Source organism: Pinus tabuliformis, chromosome 2_2, assembly GCF_031772625.1.
Source record: "Pinus tabuliformis cultivar Carrire ecotype Pingquan chromosome 2_2, CPIR1, whole genome shotgun sequence".
NCBI classification, from domain to species: domain Eukaryota; kingdom Viridiplantae; phylum Streptophyta; class Pinopsida; order Pinales; family Pinaceae; genus Pinus; species Pinus tabuliformis.
Genome location: NC_142300.1, coordinates 74,958,583 through 74,971,206, shown reverse-complemented (window position 1 = coordinate 74,971,206; position 12,624 = coordinate 74,958,583). Strand labels below are relative to the sequence as shown.

Here is a 12,624-nt window from a genome sequence, read left to right as displayed (position 1 = left end):
TTCAATGAGCAGTGCAAGATTCTTCACAAGTGCCTTTGTTTTTCCTTCACACACGACCCCACCTCCTTCATAAATATTGTCATCATCTTCTTTTTTGGAAAAATAAACCTTCCTAAATTTGAGGAGACTTAAGCTTTGTGAAGCCCTACGCCACTCTCTTAAAACCTTTTGGCAAACACCTTTCCCCAAATCTCTTCCACTAGATTTGGGCCCCCGAGACATTCTCTCACACCAACTCACTTCCTATTCAAACCCCCACCCATATCACCTCGCCCCCTGCCTTGCACCATCTTTTCTCCTTTGACGACATCAAGAACATATTTAATGTCATTAGCCATAGCAAGGAATACAATGAGGATGGCCTCCAAGCCATGTTACTTAAGAACACTCTCTACTCCCTTGACTCCCACATTATTGATCTATTTAATCATTTTGTCTTCTCTAGCTTCTACGGGACCTAGGAAACAAGACAGTTGCCAAGGCCGTTGTGTTTGTATCCTACATGTTGAGAACATAACAGACTAGGAGACATATTTGACACATGTCCTAAAACAAGACACGTGTCAAATGTGTGTCCAACACACACCCTTGCAATGTTCCAACTTGTCAAACACCAATGCTTCCTAGGCTGGTATCGTATAGATTTACCTTGATGAGGTGGAGGAGGGCTTCATAGAGATTTCTAGTAGCAATAAGAGATTTGGAGGCTATAATGTGCCTAGAGACAAGGAGATTAAGAAGCCTTATGTTGTTGGGGAACTCTGGGATGGCATGCACTATTATACAACAATTAGCCATAAGGCTCCCCTCTCAAGTTACTTCGTCATCTTATTGTGACAGGAACTAGAGCACATAGTAGAATTAGCATAGTTTGAAAAACATTAGGGTTCAACAATCTAGAGCAAAGACAATGGTGTATGTACACTCCAACATTTATCTTATTTATAGGTTAAGGGGTAAGCAGTTGAAGGGAAAGACAAAGATATCGGATGTATTCCCTAATGATATAGGTTTGGACAACAATGTGAACTTTGCATTAGCCAACATGGATCAAAATGAACAAGTACTAGAGCTATTCAATTTTGATGATGGTGATTCTCTTGAGGGGTCATCTTCCAAACCAGTAGATGTGGATCTTGGATTGGATATAGAGGAGGAGGATGGAGGAAAGGGTAGTCGCAACGGTGATGATCTTGATGATTTAGACATGGAATACCATTGACGAGCTATGAGATTCTTCCATCTATGGGTTCTAGTATCTAGCATTTTTTGTATTTGCCATTAGCATTCCCACCTATAGTATTGGTGATTCACTATCTATGTAATACATTTTGATTTTGACAACATCAAATGATTTAAGGAAAAAATTACAATGTAAGGTTCTAATTTCTAAACCTCTATTTTATGTGTATTGAATCTCTAATTTTTTGTGTATTTTATCAATAATGATGCAGTAACTAGTTGTATTAATATTCTGTAAATGTTTTATAAAATTTGTACCTTTGTTTCTATATTTCATTTATGTATTTGTAATTTGTAAACTTTTTAAGATATATATATATATATAGATATAACACCCTCATGACATGTTTTGGGGGTTAACATGTCCCATGTTGAAGACTCATATCTACCTGTCCCGTGTGTCTTGTGTCCTAGTGTCATGTGACTTGGCCCAAGACTTCTTCCCCGCACATCATTCACACTTACTTTGGAGGAAGGTTCACTTCATGTTAAAAACACAAGGGACAAAAGTTGTTCAAATGTTGTTATTACTAACCCACTTTAAGGTTTCTTAAGGTCTTTGTGTTTGATGAATGAGTCTTGTTTCAAGGGAAGTAAAAAGTATCTTTTAGTTGCACATTTTGCTATTTAATATTGGATGAATTTAGTTTGGAATGAACTATAACATGAATTGTATGAATATGAGATCTAGACAGAGCTTAGTTCGACAACTTTTGTTGTTTCTGACAGTTTAGACACTTATGATAGTCATGATTATGCTCTGAGCTGAAAAGCTAAGTCAAAGTGTATTTTGCTTTCCACTTTGAAATATCAAATATATGGATTTTTTTCATGGAAAAAAAAGGCAGATGACGAAATATGTGATACAATACAATGTGACAGTATACTTATATGCTATGTTGCAGGAAACCCCTAAAAAGGTGGCATAACAGTACTGGGGACAGCCCGAAACAACCTTGAAATGGAGCTTAAATGTCGTTGGTCATATTATACGGCGTTTTGCGATTTTTAAACGTCATACGGTACAGCCAGCAGCGTTTTAGCCCCATTTCAGTCGCTACAGGCCACATTTCAGGTGGTAGAAAGGCAAAATTAATTGTTTTTTTCCTTTTTCGGCCAGCTCAAGGGGTGAAGAAGGGCGTGGGCCCCTTCTAACACCAAAATAAACTAAATGGCTTCCATTAGTCGGTGAACCCTTTGAAATCAATCCTCACCATATCAGAATCTAAAATAGTCACACCGATGGCAGCAAGCACATCTTTGACCTGAGACAATCTTGTCATATATGAAGTCAATCCTTCACCCTGTATCATCTTAGTAGACTTCAACTTATCCTCCAATACCAGCACCCAATTCTCGCTCTCATTCTGGAACAAATTCTGAAGAGCCATCCACGTCTCATGTGCAGTGTTTCCCGAACAAATGAGGTATTAGGGGATCCTTCACACCATCTAAGATGATCAATCTCGCCCTCATATCTAAATCCTCGTACACTTCCAGCTCCTTTGAGTCAGCTGGCTTCTTGATGGCTTTCTCGGCGAACTCCCAAATCTTTTTGACCTGCAAGACCAACTTGATCCTTTCCTTCCATGGACTATAGTTGGACAACCCCTCCAACCTGTCCTCATATCAGAGACCAACTAGGTTGACATTGTAGGTTGGTCACATTGTAGGTTGGTCCAGGATAGAATCTTAGAATCTCTGACGCTACTAAACCAAGAATCTCAACAAAGCTACTTTGCACAGCAGAACAGTATAAAGTAGTAAATCAAACATGCACAAGTATAGACAACTTTTTACAAAATATTGTACAAATATGTACAACAACCCAATCTTCATTATATTAAACCATCTAAATAATACAACAGTCTAGGGCTCTCATACAAGGGATAATGACCCTCAATTATCCACAAGTACAAGAATATAAGATACACCGACAATCTCGTTGCAGTGTCTATGTCGTATCTCGTCTTGTCGGTCCTTCGCTTTTGTTTTGCTCTTTAGTTGCCCCTTAGTCCATCAAGAGACAACACATAGAGTCTCCAGGAGGGTTGCCACATATCATTTCTGCAAGTCACCTCTGCTACAATAAACACAGGCTGATCCAATCTGCTCTTCTAGGTTGTCCAACACTTGAGCTCCAATCTGCGAATCTAGCAGTCCACTAGTCCATCAATTACTGCACATTAGGCTCATTAACTTCACCCAAACTTCAAATATCACACTTCCTTTAGGACAGCTCGTCAAGGGCTACTTTGGGTCGCCAACGTGCTGCCCTCCACTAGTCCAATGGCACCCAATCCGATCACTGTAAGGTCTGCTCCTTGTTGAGGTTTCCAACCACCCAAGTCAACCTCAACACATGGCTCCCATAGGCTACAACAACTCTGATCCAAACTGATCAACACTTGACCCAACACAAGGCAAAAATCATATTAAACATACCTCTGGTCTGGTGCTAAATTGATGTAGTCACTGTGATCTGGTTAGGGCTTCCTGTAACTCCACGTCAGCCCTACAAAAGCACCCTCACAGCTCCATCTCCAGCGACGGCCTTCCTCCACACTTCTTCCCTGTCCACTTGCTACTGTTCTAGGCACAAATCAGCCCTTTATAGGCCCACGTTGCCACCTGTGTAAGGATTCAAGGCCTGCGGCTTATTCTGCCCCACAAAACAGCCTCTCAACCCCCTGCCCCAGTCACAAATAGACATGCGGTCTCTACACAGTAGTCCAGGGGTTGCGGCCTGTTTAGTATAGGAAAACCACACCTAAAGACACCCAAACCGTCCTCCAAAACAACCCTCTCCTCGCAGCCCTGTTGTGCGATAGTCCAACCCTCAAAACAGTGACGTAAAGGCTTCAAACCAAGCCTTTTCCTCCTTCGCTGAGTGCCTCCTAGCCTGCGGCCAATCTGAGGATATCCTTCTTCCAAGTACGAGTTGCTTTCTTGCCTCAACGATGCCTTATGTTGCACCTTGGATGTTCTAGAATGAATCCTCTCACCTTCTATTTATACACTAAAAGAAGGGCTCAACGAATTTATGAAGAGACATGTCTTTTGGACCAATTTGACTCAAGCTTTTATGACTTGACTGCCCAAAAAATTCATTGTCAACTTCAAAAATTCATAACTCATCTTCTACAGCTCGGATTTCAAAGATTCTTGTTGCGTTGGATTCTCATCATCCTCCATCATCTCCATCAATCACATGCAGAAAATGCATCGTGGTTTTGGCCCAAAAATCGATGGTTGAAAAACCCCAACCTTGGGTTCCAAGCCCACAAGTGACTCTTGTGGCGCTTCACCCTCCAAACCCCAAACCCTAGGGCTTGTAGTACCTTCCAAGCTACTCAAAAATCAATATTTTTTTTAGGAATTCTTTGGAGGAATTTTACATAAAATTGCTCAGATGGAATTTGGTAAATTACTTTCCACGAATGTCAGCGCGATCTTTCTCCTGAGGATAATGCGTCCTTAATAATCTGGTCCCAACACTACTCTAGATCAGTTGCACTTCTGATTAGTCCTGCGGATCAGCCACAAGACTGATGACCAGGCAGAGTGGATAATAATTTACGCTCACCACAATTGATTTGACCCTCTCAGGTGGAAAGTCAACTCGGCCCAGCGATATGATAAGTCGACCTCTTTTTATAACTTCTCGAAATAATGACTGTATATAGAGTGAATTCGACCCTAATAAGTCTGCTGCGAATGAATGCGACCTGGCCTCATAGATACTCTGAAACTCAATTACAGCAGGTCGATGGCTTCGATCCTTGTGAATTCAATTTCAAGCAATGGACATTCACATCAGTCAATTCCTTGCATGGAGTGGTGACTGAACTATAGTAGAAGCTCAACTCTCACGACTCGGCTGGACCATCAAATGCCACAGAGATTCTAATTCCTGTAGACAATGGAATTCAATATCATCGGAAAGGGATAAACTCGGTACCCTTATTTATCTTATTATGGTGACCCATTTTATTAATTATTATTTATGTTATTATGGTGACCCCTTTATTGTCCTTGTCAATAGCCTATGGGAACTAGATAGGCTATGATTCAACATTACATTTCAGTTTTAGTGATCTATAGTGTTAGGTTAGACTCTAAAGTGAAGAATCTACTCACCATGGTCTGATACTTTACAAGGTCTTTGCTTTCTTAAATGTTAACAAAATCAAAAAATAGAGAGAATTTAATAGGAACATAATGACAATGGCCAATAGCATGACAAAGAATGAGTAATAATAAGAAAGAAACCATTTCTTGTACCACCCACTTGCATGTGTGCATCACCAAATTCAGCCGCCCCAGCATACTGGAAGGATTAAATGCCCTTTTCAGCTCTGCCACATTTTTGGTAGTGCAAAGATACAAAGTTCAGTTCGCTTAAGACAGTGTGGGCAGCTTGGTAGACAGTATGGGTTTCTTTGTTGGTAGTGTGAGAGTCCCCAAGATGCTTGGGATCTAGCATCTTGAGCAATTAGAACTTTCTAATTATCAGGGGCTCAGATTGGATTTTCTGAAACTTATGCAGGTTGGCTCAGAAATTATTGTTTTTTTGGAAGAACATACATAATCAGAACACGATAAGCGATGGCACGTGTGGAGAACTCTTAACCATGCTCAAAAGCTTTCTGATGCAGACAAGGTTGTTCTAGATGGGCTTTCTCATATGATTCCAGAAAGTTGTTTATATAAAATGCACATGCATGGGAACATAATTGTATGGAAGGATTGGAATGGCAAAGTGGGAAGCCTATTTATATATGTGAGACAAATTATTTATGAATTGTTGGGGCATTCCTCTAATACAAGTCTCTAATGAAATAAATGGAGGAGTGTTGGGGGTCTAGTGGAGTGTTCACTGAGGAGTCAATCCATTTGGAGGGCTCATGCCTCCTTTAATCGTCAAATTTGGAGATGGTTATTGCTTCTTCTGATTTTTCCTCGGCACTTCAGCATCAGGTCTATGTCTAAAACATGATCACAAACACACTGAAATGCCACAACACAAGCACTTTGCACAGCGTAAAATGTACAGCAGTCAAATCAATGTAGTAGACAAAAAATTTACACAACCCAAAACTTAATATATTACAACCAATGTTGCGAACATCTCAATAACATCCCGATTTTATCTCGAAATCACGATTTTTTGGCTTAGTTGATGTTTGCCAATTTTTACCGATATTTTGATGGTACCTTGATTTTGCCGATGTTTGCCAATTTTTACCAATATTTTCTCTATTTTTACGATTTTTTGGTTTTCCAAAACCTTGCTGATTTTATCCCAATGTCGATGTTCGCAACATTGATTACAACTTTAATACAACAAAATTCAAACATAGGGCTCCCATACCAGCGATCACAGCCCTTACAATTAGCCCTGATACAAGAACAACTAGGACTTGATTTCAACAACTTATGACACTCGATATACCCTTGAACAAGACACACTTGACTTACTTGCCAAAAGAACGTTCACACCACCCCTTTCAGTCCACGTACCTTGAACACCTGGCAGGTCCTTTGCCACTTCTACTGCTGCTCACAAGTAGTTCTGCTACTTCAGAATTGCTTGCATCTTCAACTGACCAATCTGCCTCTATCAAAGGAATTGTTGCTCCAAAGTCTAAACCAAGGTTGTGGGGGAGCTAGTCGGGAGTGCGCTCCCAAAGAGGGAGCGATTTCCGGAGCGTGCTCCCAGCAAAAAAAACGCTCCTTGGTTTTTCAGGAGCGTTTAGTCTTTTTTGCAAAACAAAATTTGCAGTAATATTCCAAATGCAATATTTTTTCAAAGAAACAAATAAGTTTTGAGTGGGGCAGCCTAATGACCAAGTCTTCGAGAGCGATTTCGGGAGCGTGCTCCCAGCAAAAAAAACGCTCCTTGGTTTTTCAAGAGCATTTAGTCTTTTTTGCAAAACAAAATTTGCAGTAATATTCCAAATGCAATATCTTTTCAAAGAAACAAATAAGTTTTGAGTGGGGCAGCCTAATGATCAAGCCTATGGCCCTAGTATTGACATGTGATTCATCGTAATGTTAAGTTTACTCAGTGTTACTTGGGAGCGGGAACGAAAGCGGGGAGCGGGAGCAAAAACGGGTGCAGGAGCAACATGTTCAGAAGCTCCCGGTTTGGGAGCGAATCCCGGAGCGTTTTTTATATAATATATATATTTTTTTATATTTCTATATTTTGATACATATATGTCAACAAAAACATGTAGAATGATGAATTAGATATAAAAAAACATAGATTGAACCATATAACAACAATCATCTAGAAGTTATAATCTTTATCAACCATGTCCACAAGTTAGTAACAGACAACATATTGAGTCATGATTCATCAATCTTAAAGTTTCAAGCTTTCAAAATTCAATATATAACATTTATCATCATTGATCACCAAAGTTGTACTTGTAAGCTAAGTGTAACCATTACAACAAATAATATCTAACATGAAATGAAATGTTATAAAATGAAATGAAACAACTTTCAACTTTCATAAACCATCATATTCATAATTCATTACTACTGAGTTATAATTGCCAACTTCAAACTTAAATTGTCATATAATGTTTAAAAAAATATCATAATAAATATGAAAGAGTCAATAGTTATAAAAACTACTAGAAACTAGAAAAGACAAGTAAATCTATTATCTATTGCTTATGCTTAGGCCTCTTGCCACAACGAGAAATGTTTAATTTTTTAGTCTTGTTGGAAAATCAGGATCTTTATCATTAATATCACCCTCTAAGCATTAATATCCAGAGGTATCTTTGTCATTACCTTTGTATCTGTGTAGGGATCTTTGTCATTAATACCACCCTCTAAGCATTAACATAAGATAGAAAAAGCATAGCATGTCAAGCCAACATTTTGTTTGAGTGATGCGTACATTTTTAGGAGGGTCATGATAGAGGAGTTCGACAACCAATGTCACTAACATCAAGGTACATAGAGGGATTGGTGTTCTTGATTAAATACGAGTTCCATACCTTAACACATGACAAAATTCAATGGAAAAAATGCAATCCTGAAATCCTGAAAAACTGATAAGTCTGTTGGATTTTGAATGAAATCTAAAATTCTACTTTTTGCATATGAAATCTAATGAGGTCGGAACCACTCTCAAACATCCTGAGTCATTTCATGGTAATGTTAAAAATTTAAGTAAAAGGATGAAAATGAAGATTAAAGAGACTGTCACTTAAACATTACCATGAATCGCATATCAATACTAGGGCCACAGACTTGATCATTAAGCTGCCCCACTAAAAACTTATTTGTTTCTTTGAAAAAAAATTGCATTTGGAACATCATTGCAAAAAAAAAATTGAAAAAAAGGCAAAACGCTCCCGAAAATGCTCCCAAAAAGGCAGGGAGCGATTTGTTTTTAGGGAGCGCGCTCCCGACCCGCTCCCGAGTCGCTCCCGCCCGGAGCGCAGATTGGGAGCGGGATCGAGGGGGGGGAGGAGGCGCTCCCCCGCAACTATGAGTTTACTTAAATTTTTAACATTACCATGAAATGACTCAAGATGTTTGAGAGTGGTTCCGACTTCATTGGATTTCATATGGAGAAAGTAGAATTTTGGATTTCATTCAAAATCCAGCAGACTTATCAGTTTTTTAGGATTTCAGGATTGGGGGGATTGCAATGTTTCCATTGGATTTTGTCATGTATTAGGATATGGAACTTGTATTTAATCAAGAGCACCAATCCCTCTATGTACCTTGATGTTAGTGACATTGGTTGTCGAACTCCTCTATCATGACCCTCCTAAAAATGTACGCATCACTCAAACAAAATCTTGACTGACATGCTATACTTTTTCTATCTTATGTTAATGCTTAGAGGGTGATATTAATGACAAAGATCCCTATACAGATCCAGAGGTAATGACAAAGATACCTCTGGATATTAATGCTTAGAGGGTGATATTAATGACAAAGATCCTGATTTTCCAACAAGACTAGAGAATTAAACATTTCTCATGGCGGCAAGAGGCCCAAGCATTAGCAGTAGATAATAGATTTACTTGCCTTCTCTAGTTTCTAGTAGTTTTTATAACTATTGACTCTTTCATATTTATTATGATATTTTTTTTAAACAATATATGACAATTTAAGTTTGAAGTTGGCAATTATAGCTCATTAGTAATGAATTATGAATATGATGCTTTGTGAAAGTTGAAAGTTGTTTCATTTCATTTTCATTTTATAACATTTCATTTCATGTTAGATATTATTTGTTGTAATGGTTACACTTAGCTTACAAGTTCAACTTTGGTGATCAATGATGATAAATGTTATATATTGAATTTTGAAAACTTGAAATTTTAAGATTGATGAATCATGAGACTCAATATGTTGTATGTTACTATGTTACTAACTTGTGGACATGGCTGATTAAGATTATAACTTCTAGATGATCGTTGTTATGTGGTTCAATCTATGTTTTTTATATCTAGTTCATCATTCTACATGCTTTTGTGGACATATATGCATCAAAATATAAAAAAATGTATATTATATAAAAAACGCTCCTGAAATCGCTCCCAAACCGGGAGCTTCTGAGAATGTCGCTCCCGCTCCTGCTCCCAAGTAATCTTGGTCTGAACTTACACTCAATCAAACTGCCCACTAACTGTCCACCTGCTCCACGAAGGGAATGTACTTAGGGCTTACACAAATCAGTCCACACAACAGTGATTAACCACCTGTAATCACTGTAGTTACGGCTTTTCAAAGTCTGCTACAACACAGTGAATATTCACACACAAAATCACTGTCAACTTCAGCAACACATAGTGATTTTGTTTCCTCCAATTCACTTTACACAAGCACACAACAATGCTGTCCAAACCTCCACATAGGACAGACTTCTTCTAGGCAACCACTTCTGCAATCATCACCATAGAAGACCCAACCACAACCTTTTCAAGGCCCTCCACACAGTCCTGAAAATCTCGGTACTGTGCACAGAAAATACTGAGGTTTTCAGCCCTCTTTAGAGCTCCTGTAACAGCCTCAGGGATGCCCTAACTTTGGCCCACAACAATCCTCAAAACCCTGCACAAGCCTCCCTTCTAGGCCCTTAAACCTATGCATTGTTCCTTAAAGACATGAGTCCCTCACTTCAGTACTATTTAGAGTCTAGACCTCATGGCCCTACTTACAGGGGTCTCAGCCCTCAACTAAGGAACAGGATTCAAACTCGGCCTGTCACAGAGATCTGCCCTTAAACATATGCCCAGAACTTCGTCCAAAGTCACATCCAGCAGCTCCTAACCTTTGACCTGTACCAGAACATAGAAACAAGACAAAACTCATCCTCCTCTCTAGGTCAGATCCTCTAGGTCTGTGATTATCTCAGATTTATCTTCTCTTTGATGAATGCACTTGTGGTGTGTGACAAATGAATTTGAATCCTCTTATACTTACAGTGATCTCAGGTGGTATCATCCTCCACCAAGGGTCATATCTCATGGATCAAGCTGACTTGAACCAAACCACAAAAAGCCATTATTATTAGAAATAAATTCCATTTCATTCAGCTTTCACCACCCCATCGAAGACTCAGGTGTTGATTTGGGGTAGTAGCATTGGATGTGCTCTAGCCACGAAATTTGGTGGAAGGTTGGGGCACATGAGATCTCGAATACCCAAAAAGGGTTTGGGCAGATTCTAAATAGTTCATGAGATATTAAAATAATTAATATTTTTAATAGAGTCCCTAAGTCTAGACTTAGGGAAATTAAAATATTAATGTGAATTAATATGAAATTGTGTTAGAAAGGTCCAAAAGAAATGGATCAAGCCAGATCTAATCTTAGCCATTGATTAGGGACCTAATCTCGGCCGTTGATATGTCAATGAGAAAAGTATAAGAGGAGGCTTGAAGGTCACTTGAAGAACACACCAGAGTGATCAGTCATTCTATTCTCTAGAGCGGGATTTGCTAAGAGAGATAGAATTAGTGATCGGGAGTTGCAGCTGAGGGGCATTGAGCACAGAGACAGAGAGGCAGAGATAGTGTCGGAAGAGCAGCGTAGTAGCCGAGGAGAGTGATGCAGTAGCAGCCAAAGCTCACGCAGGGCCAGGTTGAGGTAGCCGGGAGCTGCGCAGAGCCTCAAAGAGGCCAACGTTGCTGACAAAGAGGGCCAGAAGGCTAACGCAGGGCCTCCTAAGGCTGACGCAAACCCATCTGGGGTGACGCAAGGCCAACGCTCGGCAGAGAGGGGCTGACACAGTCCAGAAAAGGCTGACGTTGGGGTTTCTGGAGCAGATTGGTGCTGAGGAGTGGCCGAAAGGATTATACGGGGTTTCAGCGGGGAAATTTGTCAGAAACTTAGAGGTATTACTACCAAGGAAATTCTCTGTTGGGTAGGCCAGTTTCGACACCCAGATTGTACTCTGATATTGCTTAATAAGAAAACCCTCAGATACTGCACCGATTTTCCCACATTGAGTTTTCCCACGGACATTGGTCCAAAAATAACGGTGTCATTTGGTGTGATTGTTTCTGTTTCTTTCAGTTGTTGATCTGTAAAATGTTGAGCATGCGGTGGTGTTTATTTTCAGTATTTACATTGTAAATAACTTGTTAAGTAACGGAACAACTAGGTAGGAATAAATCAGATAAAGTGCATGGAGGGTTTCTAACTAAGTAAACTTAGAAACTTCAACATGGTATCAGAGCATGATTGCAGGTCACAGAGGAACCCAGATCAGTGGTGCAGTTGCACAAGACAATCAGAGTAGGGGGCATCTCAACAGCGGCAAAAGGATTTCCAGGAGGGAAATCGGGACTCCGAGGGAGTCCAGAAGAGAATTTCCAAACGGGAAGTAGAGACTCGGAGGAGTCGAACAGAGAACTTCAAGGAGGGAAGTAGAAGAGCATCATGGCACTACACGGAGTAAGAGACCAGGATAGACTAGACGGAGCGTCGAACTTCGCAATCTGGAAGGCCAGAATCTTATCCGTACTTGACAGAAATCGTGTCAAGAACATCGCCTTGAAGGTTATATCTATCCCAGTCAACCCCAATGATAACGACAAGTACGAGGAGGCAATGGCAAGGGCCAAGAGCATCATCCTTGACGAGGTCAAGGACCATGTAGTACCACACGTTGCCGAGAAGGAAACGACATATGAGATGTGGAAGGCCCTCAAGAAATTGTACCAGCATACTTCTGTGCAGAGAAGAATGTTACTTGAGAATCAGAAGAAGGGAGAACCGATTGACACCTTCCTCAAAGGACTGAATGAGATCCGAGATCAGTTTACTGCTATAGAAGCCACGTCGTATCAGGAGTTGATGGTGAGGACAGCCCTGAAAGTTGTCTCAGAAGACTGGG

The 12,624-nt window shown here is 39.9% G+C and overlaps 1 protein-coding gene across 2 annotated transcripts in view; it reads right to left on the bottom strand.

Annotated features, from left to right (window-relative positions):
* Positions 1-12,624, bottom strand: part of LOC149191513 (Galactose oxidase/kelch repeat superfamily protein) — a 464,035-nt gene that overhangs the window by 387,495 nt on the left and 63,916 nt on the right. The window lies entirely within an intron of this gene.